At 41.4% G+C, this 12,441-nt stretch overlaps 1 non-coding gene across 1 annotated transcript; it reads right to left on the bottom strand.

Annotated features, from left to right (window-relative positions):
• Positions 1-354: 354 nt before the first annotated feature.
• On the bottom strand, positions 355-462 carry LOC112799331 (small nucleolar RNA R71). The gene has a single exon (XR_003200905.1). It is a non-coding gene; the product is annotated as a small nucleolar RNA R71 (small nucleolar RNA).
• Positions 463-12,441: the final 11,979 nt, after the last annotated feature.

A 12,441-nucleotide genomic window follows, 5' to 3' on the forward strand; every position in this document is an offset into this window, starting at 1 on the left:
GACTTTACTGCACCTACTCCTGACTTTTATGGGAGAAGCATCTCTATCCTTGCCATTGGAGCAAACAACTTTGAGCTTAAGCCTCAATTAGTTTCTCTAATGCAACAGAATTGCAAGTTCCATGGACTTCCGTTGGAAGATCCTCATCAGTTTTTAGCTGAATTCTTGCAAATCTGTGACACTGTCAAGACTAATGGGGTTGACCCTGAGGTCTACAGACTTATGCTATTCCCCTTTGCTGTAAGAGACAGAGCTAGGACATGGTTGGACTCACAACCTAAAGAAAGCCTGGACTCTTGGGAAAAGCTAGTCAATGCCTTCTTGGCAAAGTTCTTTCCACCTCAAAAATTGAGTAAGCTTAGAGTGGAAGTCCAAACCTTCAGACAGAAGGAAGGAGAATCCCTCTATGAAGCTTGGGAAAGATACAAACAATTAATCAGAAAGTGTCCTTCTGATATGCTTTCTGAATGGAGCATCATAGGTATTTCCTATGATGGTCTCTCTAAACTGTCCAAGATGTCTTTGGATAGCTCTGCTGGAGGATCTCTTCATCTGAAGAAGATGCCTACAGAAGCTCAAGAGCTAATTGAAATGGTTGCAAATAACCAATTCATGTACACTTCTGAAAGAAATCCTGTGAACAATGGGACTAGTCAGAAGAAAGGAGTTCTTGAGATTGACACTCTGAATGCCATATTGGCTCAGAACAAAATATTGACCCAACAAGTCAATATGATTTCTCAAAGTCTGTCTGGAATGCAAAATGCACCAAGCAGTACTAAGGAAGCTTCATCTGAGGAAGAAGCTTATGATCCTGAGAACCCTTCAATAGAAGAGGTGAATTACATGGGAGAATCCTATGGAAACACCTATAATCCTTCATGGAGAAATCATCCAAATTTCTCATGGAAGGATCAACAGAGACCTCAACAAGGTTTCAACAACAATAATGGTGGAAGAAACAGGTTTAGCAATAGCAAGCCTTTTCCATCATCTTCTCAGCAACAGACAGAGAGTTCTAAGCAGAATACCTCTGACTTAGCAACCATGGTCTCTGATCTAATCAAAACCACTCAAAGTTTCATGACTGAAACAAGGTCCTCCATTAGAAACTTGGAGGCACAAGTGGGTCAGCTGAGCAAGAAAATTACTGAACTCCCCCCTAATACTCTCCCAAGCAATACAGAAGAAAATCCAAAAGGAGAGTGCAAGGCCATCAACATGGCCGAATTTTGGGAGGAAGGAGAGGCAGTGAACGCCACTGAGGAAGACCTCAATGGACGTCCACTGGCCTCCAATGACTTTCCCCAAGAGGAACCATGGGAATCTGAGGCTCAAAATGAGACCATAGAGATTCCATTGGACTTACTTCTGCCATTCATGAGCTTTGATGAGTATTCTTCCTCTGAAGAGGATGAGTATGTCACTGAAGAGCAAGTTGCTAAATACCTTGGAGCAATCATGAAGCTAAATGACAAGTTATTTGGAAATGAGACTTGGGAGGATGAACCCCCTTTGCTCACCAAGGAACTAGATGACTTGTCTAGGCAGAAACTGCCTCAAAAGAGACAGGATCCTGGGAAGTTTTCAATACCTTGTACCATAGGCACTGTGACCTTCAAGAAGGCCTTGTGTGACTTAGGGTCAAGTGTAAACCTCATGCCTCTCTCTGTAATGGAGAAGTTAGGGATCTCTGAGGTGCAAGCTGCAAAAATCTCACTAGAGATGGCAGACAATTCAAGAAAACAAGCCTATGGACTTGTAGAGGATGTTCTGGTTAAAGTTGAAGACCATTACATCCCTACTGATTTCATAGTCCTAGAGACTGGGAAGTGCATGGATGAATCCATCATCCTTGGCAGACCCTTCCTAGCCACAGCAAGGGCTGTGATTGATGTTGATAGAGGAGAGTTGATCATTCAAGTGAATGAAGAATCCTTGGTGTTTAAGGCTCAAGGATATCCCTCTGTCACCATGGAGAGGAAGCATGAAGAGCTTCTCTCAAAATAGAGCCAAACAGAGCCCACACAGTCAAACTCTAAGTTTGGTGTTGGGAGGCCACAACCAAACTCTAAGTTTGGTGTTGAACCCCCACATTCAAACTCTAAGTTTGGTGTTGGGAGGTTCCAACATGGCTCTGAGCATTTCTGAGGCTCCATGAGAGCCCACTGTCAAGCTACTGACATTAAAGAAGCGCTTGTTGGAAGGCAACCCAATATTATATTTTGACTATTTTCCTTTGTTATTTTATGTCTTTTCTAGGTTGATGATCATGAGAAGTCACAAAATCAATGAAAAAAGCAAAAACAGAATGAAAAATAGAAAGAAAAACAGCACACCCTGGAGGAAGAACCCACTGGCGTTTAAACGCCAGTGAGGCTAGCTGTTGGGCGTTTAACGCCCAGTCTGGCACCATTCTGGGCGTTTAACGCCAGAAAGGGGCACCAGACTGGCGTTAAACGCCAGAAAAGGGCAAGAAGCTGGCGTTAAATGCCAGAAATGGGCACCAGCCCGGCGTTTAACGCCAGAAATGGCTAAAAACGCAATTTTGCTTGCCATTTGGTGCAGGGATGACTTTTCCTTGACACCTCAGGATCTGTGGACCCCACAGGATCCCCACCTACCCCACCACCCTCTCTCTTCTTCACCAATCACCTCAACACCTCTTCCCCAAAAACCCTTCACCTATCAAATCCCTTCTTTCTCTTCACCACTCACATCCATCCTTCATAAAACCCCACCTACCCCACCATTCAAATTCAAACCACTTTCCCACCCAAACCCACCCTCACTTGGCCGAACCTTACCCTTCCCCCTCTCCTATATAAACCCATCTTTACTCCTTCATTTTCACACAACCTAAACACCACTTCTTCCCCTTCTTGGCCGAAAACAAAAGCCATTCCCATCTCCTTCATTTCTTCTTCTTCTACTCTCTTCTTTCTTAATTTGCTCGAGGACGAGCAAACCTTTTAAGTTTGGTGTGGTAAAAGCATTGCTTTTTGTTTTTCCATAACCATTTATGGCATCCAACGCCGGAGAAACCTCTAGAAAGAGGAAAGGGAAGGCAAAAGCTTCCACCTCCGAGTCATGGGAGATGGAAAGATTCATCTCAAGGGTGCATCAAGACCACTTCTATAAAGTTGTGGCCTTGAAGAAGGTGATCCCCGAGGTCCCTTTTTCACTCAAAAAGAGTGAATATCCGGAGATCCGACATGAGATCCGAAGAAGAGGTTGGGAAGTTCTTACCAACCCCATTCAATAAGTCGGAATCTTAATGGTTCAAGAGTTCTATGCCAATGCATGGATCACCAAGAACCATGATCAAAGTGTGAACCCGGATCCAAAGAATTATCTTACTATGGTTCGGGGGAAATACTTGGATTTTAGTCCGGAAAGTGTAAGGTTGGCATTCAATTTGCCCATGATGCAAGGAGATGAACACCCTTACACTAGAAGGGTCAACTTTGATCAAAGGTTGGACCAAGTCCTCACAGTCATATGTGAAGAGGGCGCCCAATGGAAGAGAGATTCAAGAGGGAAGCCGGTTCAATTGAGAAGGCATGACCTCAAACCCGTGGCTAGAGGATGGTTGGAGTTTATCCAACGTTCAATCATTCCCACTAGCAACCGTTCCGAAGTTACCATAGACTGGGCTATCATGATTCATAGCATCATGATTGGAGAAGGAATAGAAGTTCATGAGGTTATAGCTCAAGAGCTTTATAAGGTGGCGGACAAGTCCTCTACCTTGGCAAGGTTAGCCTTTCCTCATCTTATTTGTCACCTCTGTTATTCAGTTGGAGTTGACATAGAGGGAGACACCCCTATTGATGAGGACAAGCCCATCACTAAGAAGAGGATGGAGCACACAAGAGACCCCACTCATCATGAGATCCCTGAGATACCTCAAGGGATGCACTTTCCTCCACAAAACTATTGGGAGCAACTAAACACCTCCCTAGGAGAATTGAGTTCCAACATGGGACAACTAAGGGTGGAGCATCAAGAACACTCCATCATCCTCTATGAAATTAGAGAAGATCAAAGAATCATGAGAGAGGAGCAACAAAGACAAGGAAGAGATATTGAGGAGCTCAAGCACTCCATAGGATCTTCAAGAGGAAGAAAGAGCCGCCATCACTAAGGTGGACCCGTTCTTTAATTTCCTTGTTCTTTATTTTCCTGTTTTTCGAAAATTAATGCTTATGTTTGTCCATGTTTGTGTCTTGTGATCATTAGTGTCTTAGTGTCTATGCGTTAAAGTTATGAATGTCCTATGAATCCATCACCTTTCTTAAATGAAAAATGTTCTTAATTGAAAAAGAGAAGAATTGCATGAATTTTGAATTTTATAACAGTTTAATTATTTTGATGTGGTGCCATTACTTTTGTCTTATGAATGTATGCTTAAACAGTGCATATGTCTTTTGAATTTGTGGTTCATGAATGTTGGCTCTTGAAAGAATGATGTAAAAGGAGACATGTTACTGAGGATCTGAAAAATCATAAAAATGATTCTTGAAGCAAGAAAAAGCAGTGAATATAAAAAAGAAAAAGAGAGAAAATTTCGAAAAAAAAAGAGAGAAGAGAAAAATAAAGAAAAATAAAGAAAAATAAAAGAAATAAAGTTGTGATCCAAGGCAAAAAGAGTGTGCTTAAGAACCCTGGACACCTCTAATTGGGGACTCTAGCAAAGCTGAGTCACAATCTGGAAAGGTTCACCCAGTTATGTGTCTGTGGCATGTATGTATCCGGTGGTAATACTGGAAGACAGAGTGCTTTGGGCCACGGCCAAGACTCAATAAGTAGCTGTGTTCAAGAATCATCATACTTAACTAGGAGAATCAATAACACTATCTGGATTCTGAGTTCCTAAAGAAGCCAATCATTCTGAATTTCCAAGGATAGAGTGAGATGCCAAAACTGTTCAGAGGCAAAAAGCTAAAAGCCCTGCTCATCTAATTAATACTGATCTTCATAGATGTTTTTGGAATTCATTGCATATTCTCTTCTTTTTATCTTGTGATGAGCGGATAATTTGTACGCTTTTTGGCATTGTTTTTAGTATGTTTTTAGTATGATCTAGTTAGTTTTTAGTATATTTTTATTAGTTTTTAGTTAAAATTCACTTTTCTGGACTTTACTATGAGTTTGTGTGTTTTTCTGTGATTTCAGGTATTTTCTGGCTGAAATTGAGGGACTTGAGCAAAAATCTGATTCAGAGACTGAAAAGGACTGCAGATGCTGTTGGATTCTGACCTCCCTGCACTTGAAGTGGATTTTCTGGAGCTACAGAAGCCCAATTGGCGCGCTCTCAACGGCGTTGGAAAGTAGACATCCTGGGCTTTCCAGCAATATATGATAGTCTATACTTTGTTCAAGATTTGATGGCCCAAACCGGCGTTCAAAGTCACCCTCAGAAATCCCAGCGTTAAACGCCGGAACTGGCACCAAAATGGGAGTTAAACGCCCAAACTGGCATAAAAGCTGGCGTTTAACTCCAGGAAGAGTCTCTACACGAAAATGCTTCATTGCTCAGCCCAAGCACACACCAAGTGGGCCCGGAAGTGGATTTTATGTCATTTACTCATCTCTGTACACCCTAGGCTACTAGTTATCTATAAGTAGGACATTATACTATTGTATTTGGAATCTTGGTTCTTCTGGTTCCCTCTCTGGGACCGAAGCCAATGATCACTCTTGTTCTTATGTATTTTCAACGGTGGAGTTTCTACACACCGTAGATTAAGGTGTGGAGCTCTGCTGTACCTCGAGTATTAATGCAATTACTATTGTTCTTCTATTCAATTGCGCTTGTTCTTGTTCTAAGATATCACTTGTTCTTCAACTTGATGAATGTGATGATCCGTGGCACTCATCATCATTCTCACCTATGAACGTGTGACTGACAACCACCTCCGTTCTACCTTCGACTGGGTGAATATCTCTTGGATTCCTGATACACGATGCATGGTTGATCGCCTGACAACCGAGTGCTCGCCTGACAAACGAGCCAGCCATTCCGTGAGATCAGAGTCTTCATGGTATAGGCTAGAACTGATGGCGGAATTCAAGAGAATCCGGAAGGTCTAACCTTGTCTGTGGTATTCTGAGTAGGATTCAATGATTGAATGACTCTGACGTGCTTCAAACTCCTGAGGGCGGGGCATTAGTGACAGACGCAAAAGAATCCCTGGATTCTATTCCGGCCTGATCGAGAACCGACAGATGGATAGCCGTGCCGTGACAGGGTGCGTTGAACATTTCCACTGAGAGGATGGGAGGTAGCCACTGACAACGGTGAAACCCTTGCTTAAGCTTGCCATGGAAAGGAAGAAGAAGGATTGGATGAAGACAGTAGGAAAGCAGAGAGACGGAAGGGAAGGCATCTTCATACGCTTATCTGAAATTCCTACCAATGAATTACATAAGTATCTCTATCTTTATCTTTATGTTTTATGTGTTTATCACCATACCCATTTGAGTTTTCCTGACTAAGATTTACAAGGTGACCATAGCTTGCTTCATACCAACAATCTCTGTAGGATCGACCCTTACTCGCGTAAGGTTTATTACTTGGACGACCCAGTACACTTGCTTGTTAGTTGTGCGAAGTTGTAGTGATCACAATTTTGTGCACCGGCGCCAAAAACTTGATGTGTGGAAAGCGATCCAACACAAAACTTACCGGCAAGTGTACCGGGTCGCATCAAGTAATAATAACTCACATGAGTGAGGTCGATCCCACAGGGATTGAAGGATTGAGCAATTTTAGTTTAGTGGTTGATTTAGTCAAGTGAATCAAGTTTTGGTTGAGTGGGTTGTATTTAACAGAATATAAATTGCTTGGAATGTAAAAGGGGGAAGGGGAAATTGCAGTAAATTAAAGAACAGGAAAGTAAACTTGCTGAATCTTAAAGAACAAGAAAGTAAATGACTGAAACTTAAAGTGCAAGAAATGTAAATTGCAGTAAATTAAATGGCAAGAAATATAAATTGCTTGAATATAAAAGGGATTTGAGGACTGGGATTTGCAGAATCTAAACAAAGATAAATTGAATCACCACAACTAATAGAGCAGAAATTGAATTGGAAGCAATGAGAATTCAAACAGAAATTGAAAGTAAATTGCAGCAGGGTTCACAGAAGAACCAAAAAAAGGAAAATGGGTTCTCAGGTCTCAAGAGTCTAGAAAGCAAAGTCTAGATCTCTATTCGCCTTCCCAGATCCAAGTTCACAAAGCAATTGACAAGGAATTGAAGAAGAAGCAGTAAAGAGAATGTAAATTGATTCAATTATGCAGAAAAGAAACTAAAGAGTTCTTGAGTGGACATTGAGACAGAATTTCCTCAATTCTTAACACCCAAGAATCAAAACAAGGAAATTAAAAAGACCCAAACAAGAACGAGGAAGAAGAGAGATCAATTCTCCTCCCTAATTCTCTGAATTCTCAGTGAAGTCACCAAGAGAAGTTCCCAAGTGCAAAAATAAAATTCAAAGCTCAAAAGAAAGTGCAAAATTCAAAAGCAAAGCTAAAAGTTCTAATTACATCAAACTAGCTCCTATTTATATACTTTCTATTCTTGGATTTTGGGATTTGGATGGGCTTTTGATTTGGTGAAGAAATGAATTGAATTATAATTTTAATTGAATTTTCGGCCCAAAAATAATAGCTCCGAAGAGGCTGCCCTGCCCTTGTGGAGGGCAGGGCAGGATTTGGTGCATGTTGGTGCTTGCTTGGTGCGGCTTGGTGCGGCTTGGTGCGGTCTGGTGCGCAGAACGCTGCCTTGCCCTCGCGGAGGGCAGGCAGGAAAAATTGGTGCGCCAGAAATGTGCCACGGTGCGTGCTGATGCTGCCAGAATCATGCCATGGTGCGGCAGAATGGTGCCTTGGTGCACAGGATGCTGCCCTGCCCTCGCAGAGGGCAGGGCAGAAAAAATTGGTGCTGCCAGGATCGTGTTGTGGTGTGCGCTGGTGCTGCCAGGACAGTGATTTGGTGCGCCAAAAATGTCCCTTGGTGCGCCAGATTCATGCACCAACAAAATACTGCCCTGCCCTCGCGGAGGGCAGGGCAGTGTTTCCAAAATGAAGTCCCGCGTTCGAATCCGGGCAGAAACACACGCTCATTCATTTTCCTTGGTTTCTTGGCACGGTAATGGAACTTAGTTCCTTGCTTCCTCATGGTCCCGTGTTCAACTCTTGTGGCAAGCATCATAGGCATTTTTCCTTTGATTTTCTTCCTTGGTGAGCCCGATACTGCCCTTGTGGAGGGCAGGGCAACATTTTCTTCTTCTTGATTCCAAGGCACAAATTTGTGCTCTGCCCTTGTAGTGGGCAGGGCAGAGTTACCTTCTTTGCCTTGTTCCCTTATGTTGCCCTCCTAGAGGGCAGTGTGCCCTTGTGGAGGGCAATGCTTGCCTCCCCCATTGCATGCGGCACACTTTTCCTTCCTTTGACCACGCTTCCTTCTCCTTGGGTCACGCTTTCTTAGGCCACGTTTTTCTCTTTTATTCTTTTCTTCACCTGAAATAAACCAAAACAACCACTCCAAGTATCACTAAATTCATAAGGCTTATAAATCAATTAAAATTCAATTAAAATTAGCTTAAACCTCGTGAGTTAACATTAATTTCATGGTGGTTGCTTGATTTAAAGAAGTTATGCATTTTCACTCCAAATCACTTACTTAGGAAGCAAGAAAGTGCATAAAGACTAACAAAACAAGTGAAATTAGCTTGAAAAATGGGTATATGATGACTTGTCATCATCCACCATTGGATTTTTCTATCAATCCACACCCTTCAATCTCATCATCCTTCTATATAACCCCCACTTTAACCCATTCCATATGCAATTATCCTCCCAATCCATCTCTCTTCTTTCTTTCAAACACACACACTGAACATCTTCACACACCAATTCTTACTCATGGCATCATCAAGCTCCAAGAGGCAAAAGGGGAAAGAACCAGTGTAGAGCATTCCTTTCGATGGAGGGAGATTCAAGACCGCCTTCCATGAGCTCCAATTTGAATGGATAAGACATAAGAAGATATTGCCAAAGTTGACATTCTAGTTCAATGAGGATGAGTGCCCACAGATTAGAGAGAAGATTGAACAGAGGGGTTGGCAAAAGCTCACGAACCTAGAAACAAAGATAAATGCAAATCTCATCAAGGAGTTCTATGCCAATGTGGCCAGAGAAGAAACTACGAGGGCTCCCAACTTCAAAAGCTACGTGAGAGGAACATAGGTGGACTTCATCCATAATGCTATAACAAGGACACTTCAGCTGAGATCGCCACATTTTGATGAGCCCAGTTATCAAGTAAGAATAAGTAATTGCCCCGACAATGATGAACTTGAAGAAATTGTGAACGATATATGTGTTATAGGATCTGATTGGGAAAGGTACTTGGATAGAAGACCGTGGTTCATCAGGAGAGGAGACCTCATCCCGGAAGCCAAGGGATGGTTTGAACTTGTGAGGAGATTTATCCTCCCAGCCGCAAACAATTCTGAGGTCAACATTGCTCGAGCTATTGGTGCGCGTAAATTGTGATCATCAACAATGGCACCAATTGACTTGGAGCTCTCAAACGTGAATCACACTTTGTCACAACTTCGCACAACTAACCAGCAAGTGCACTGGGTCGTCCAAGTAATACCTTACGTGAGTAAGGGTCGATCCCACGGAGATTGTTGGTATGATGCAAGCTATGGTCATCTTGTAAATCTCAGTTAGGCGGATTCAAATGGTTATAATGGTTTTCGAAAATAATAATAAATAAAGCATAAAATAGATAAAAGAGATACTTATGTAAATCCTTGGTGGAAATTTCATATAAGTGTATAGAGATCCTTTGTCCCTTCTAAATCTCTGCTTTCCTACTGCCTTCCTCCAATCATTCTTACTCCTTTCTATGGCAAGCTGTATGTAGGGCATCACCGTTGTCAATGGCTACTTTCCATCCTCTCAGTGAAAATGGTCTAAATGCTCTGTCACAGCACGGCTAATCATCTGTCGATTCTCGATCATGTCGGAAGAGAATCCATTAATCCCTGAATCCTACTCAGAATACCACAGTCAAGGTTTAGACTTTCCGAATTCTCAAGAATGGCCGCCAAAGGGGTTATAGCTAATACCACGAAGATTCTGATTAAGGAATCCAAGAGATAGATGCTCGGTTTAAGGTAAAACAGAAGTTGTTGTCAAGCACGCGTTCATAAGGATGGATGATGATGAGTGTCACAGATCATCACATCCATCAGGTTGAAGTGCAGCGAATATCGTAGAATAATAATAAGCTTGAATCGAATAGAAGAACAATAGTAATTGCATTAAGTCTCGAGGTACAACAGAGCTCCACACCTTAATCTCTGGTGTGTAGAAACTCCACCGTTGAAAATACATAAGTGATCAAGGTTCAAGCCTGGCCGAATAGCCAGCCCCCAAAGTCTAAGAACTAAATGTCCAAAGATAGATACCAAGATAAGACAGGACCAGATGTCTAATACAATAGTAAAAAGTTCTATTTATACTAAACTAGCTACTAGGGTTTACAAAAATAAGTCTAAATGCAGAAATCCACTTCTGGGGCCCACTTTGGTGTGTGCTTGGGCTGAGCTTGAGCTTTACATGTGCAGAGGCTTCTTTTGGAGTTAAACCTCAAGTTGTAACGTGTTTTTGGCATTTAACTCTGGTTTGTGACGTGTTTCTGGTGTTTTACTCCAGAATGCAGCATGGAACTAGTGTTGAACGCCAGTTTGCATCATCTAAACTCAAATAAAGTATGAACTATTATATATTTTGGAAAGCTCTGGGTGTCTAATTTCCAACACCGTTGAGAGCGCGCCATTTGGAGTTCTGTGGCTCCTAAAAATCCATTTCGAGTGCAGGGAGGTCAGAATCCAACAGCATCAGCAGTCCTTTTTCAGCCTGAATCAGATTTTTGCTCAGGTCCCTCAATTTCAGCCAGAAAATACCTGAAATCACAGAAAAACACACAAACTCGTATTAAAGTCTAGAAATGTGAATTTTGCATAAAAACTAATGAAAACATCCCTAAAAGTAGCTAGATCCTACTAAAAACTACCTAAAAACAATGCCAAAAAGCGTATAAATTATCCGCTCATCACAACACCAAACTTAAATTGTTGCTTGTCCCCAAGCAACTGAAAATCAAATAGGATAAAAAGAAGAGAATATACTATCAATCTCAAAATATCAATGAATATTAGTTCTAATTAGATGAGTGGGACTTGTAGCTTTTTGCTTTTGAACAGTTTTGGCATCTCACTTTATCCTTTGAAGTTTAGAATGATTGGCATCCATAGGAACTCAGAGTTCAGATAGTGTTATTGATTCTCCTAGTTAAGTATGTTGATTCTTGAACACAGCTACTTTATGAGTCTTGGTCGTGGCCCTAAGCACTTTGTTTTCCAGTATTACCACCGGATACATAAATGCCACAGACACATGGCTGGATGAACCTTTTCAGATTGTGACTCAGCTTTGCTAAAGTCCCCAGTTAGAGGTGTCCAGAGCTCTTAAGCACACTCTTTTTGCTTTGGATCATGACTTTAACCACTCAGTCTCAAGCTTTTCACTTGGACCTGCATGCCACAAGCATATAGTTAGGGACAGCTTGATTTAGCTACTTAGGCCTGGATTTTATTTCTTTGGGCCCTCCTATCCATTGATGCTCAAAGCCTTGGATCCTTTTTACCCTTGCCTTTTAGTTTAAGGGCTATTGGCTTTTTCTGCTTGCTTTTTTTTCGCAAGCTTCCTCTTTTTCACTGCTTTTTCTTACTTCAAGAATCAATTTTATGATTTTTCAGATTATTAATAACATTTCTCTTGTTCATCATTCTTTCAAGAGCCAACAATTTTAACATTCATAAACTACAACATAAAAAATATGCACTGTTCAAGCATTCATTCAGAAAACAAAAAGTATTGTCACCACATCAATATAATTAAACTAATTTCAAGGATGAATTCGAAACTCATGTACTTCTTGTTCTTTTGTATTAGAAACATTTTTCATTTAAGAGAGGTGAAGGATTCATGGAATTATTCATAGCCTTAAGAAATAGACACTAGACACTAATGATCATGTAGTAAAGATACAAACATAGACAAACATGAAGCTCAAAAACCGAAAAACAGAAAGATAAGAACAAGGAAGTTAAGGAATGAGTCCACCTTAGTGATGGTGGCGCCTTCTCCTTGAAGGACCAATGGTGTTCTTGAGCTCCTCTATGTCTCTTCCTTGCCTTTGTTGCTCCTCCCTCATAGCTCTTTGATCTTCTCTAATCTCATTGATAATGATGGAGTGCTCTTGGTGTTCCACCCTTAATTGGTTCATGTCATGACTCAATCCTTCTAGAGAAGTGTTGAGTTGTTCCCAATGGTTGTTTGGAGAAAAATGCATC

The sequence above is a fragment of the Arachis hypogaea genome, chromosome 4, assembly GCF_003086295.3.
Source record: "Arachis hypogaea cultivar Tifrunner chromosome 4, arahy.Tifrunner.gnm2.J5K5, whole genome shotgun sequence".
Lineage (NCBI taxonomy): Eukaryota > Viridiplantae > Streptophyta > Magnoliopsida > Fabales > Fabaceae > Arachis > Arachis hypogaea.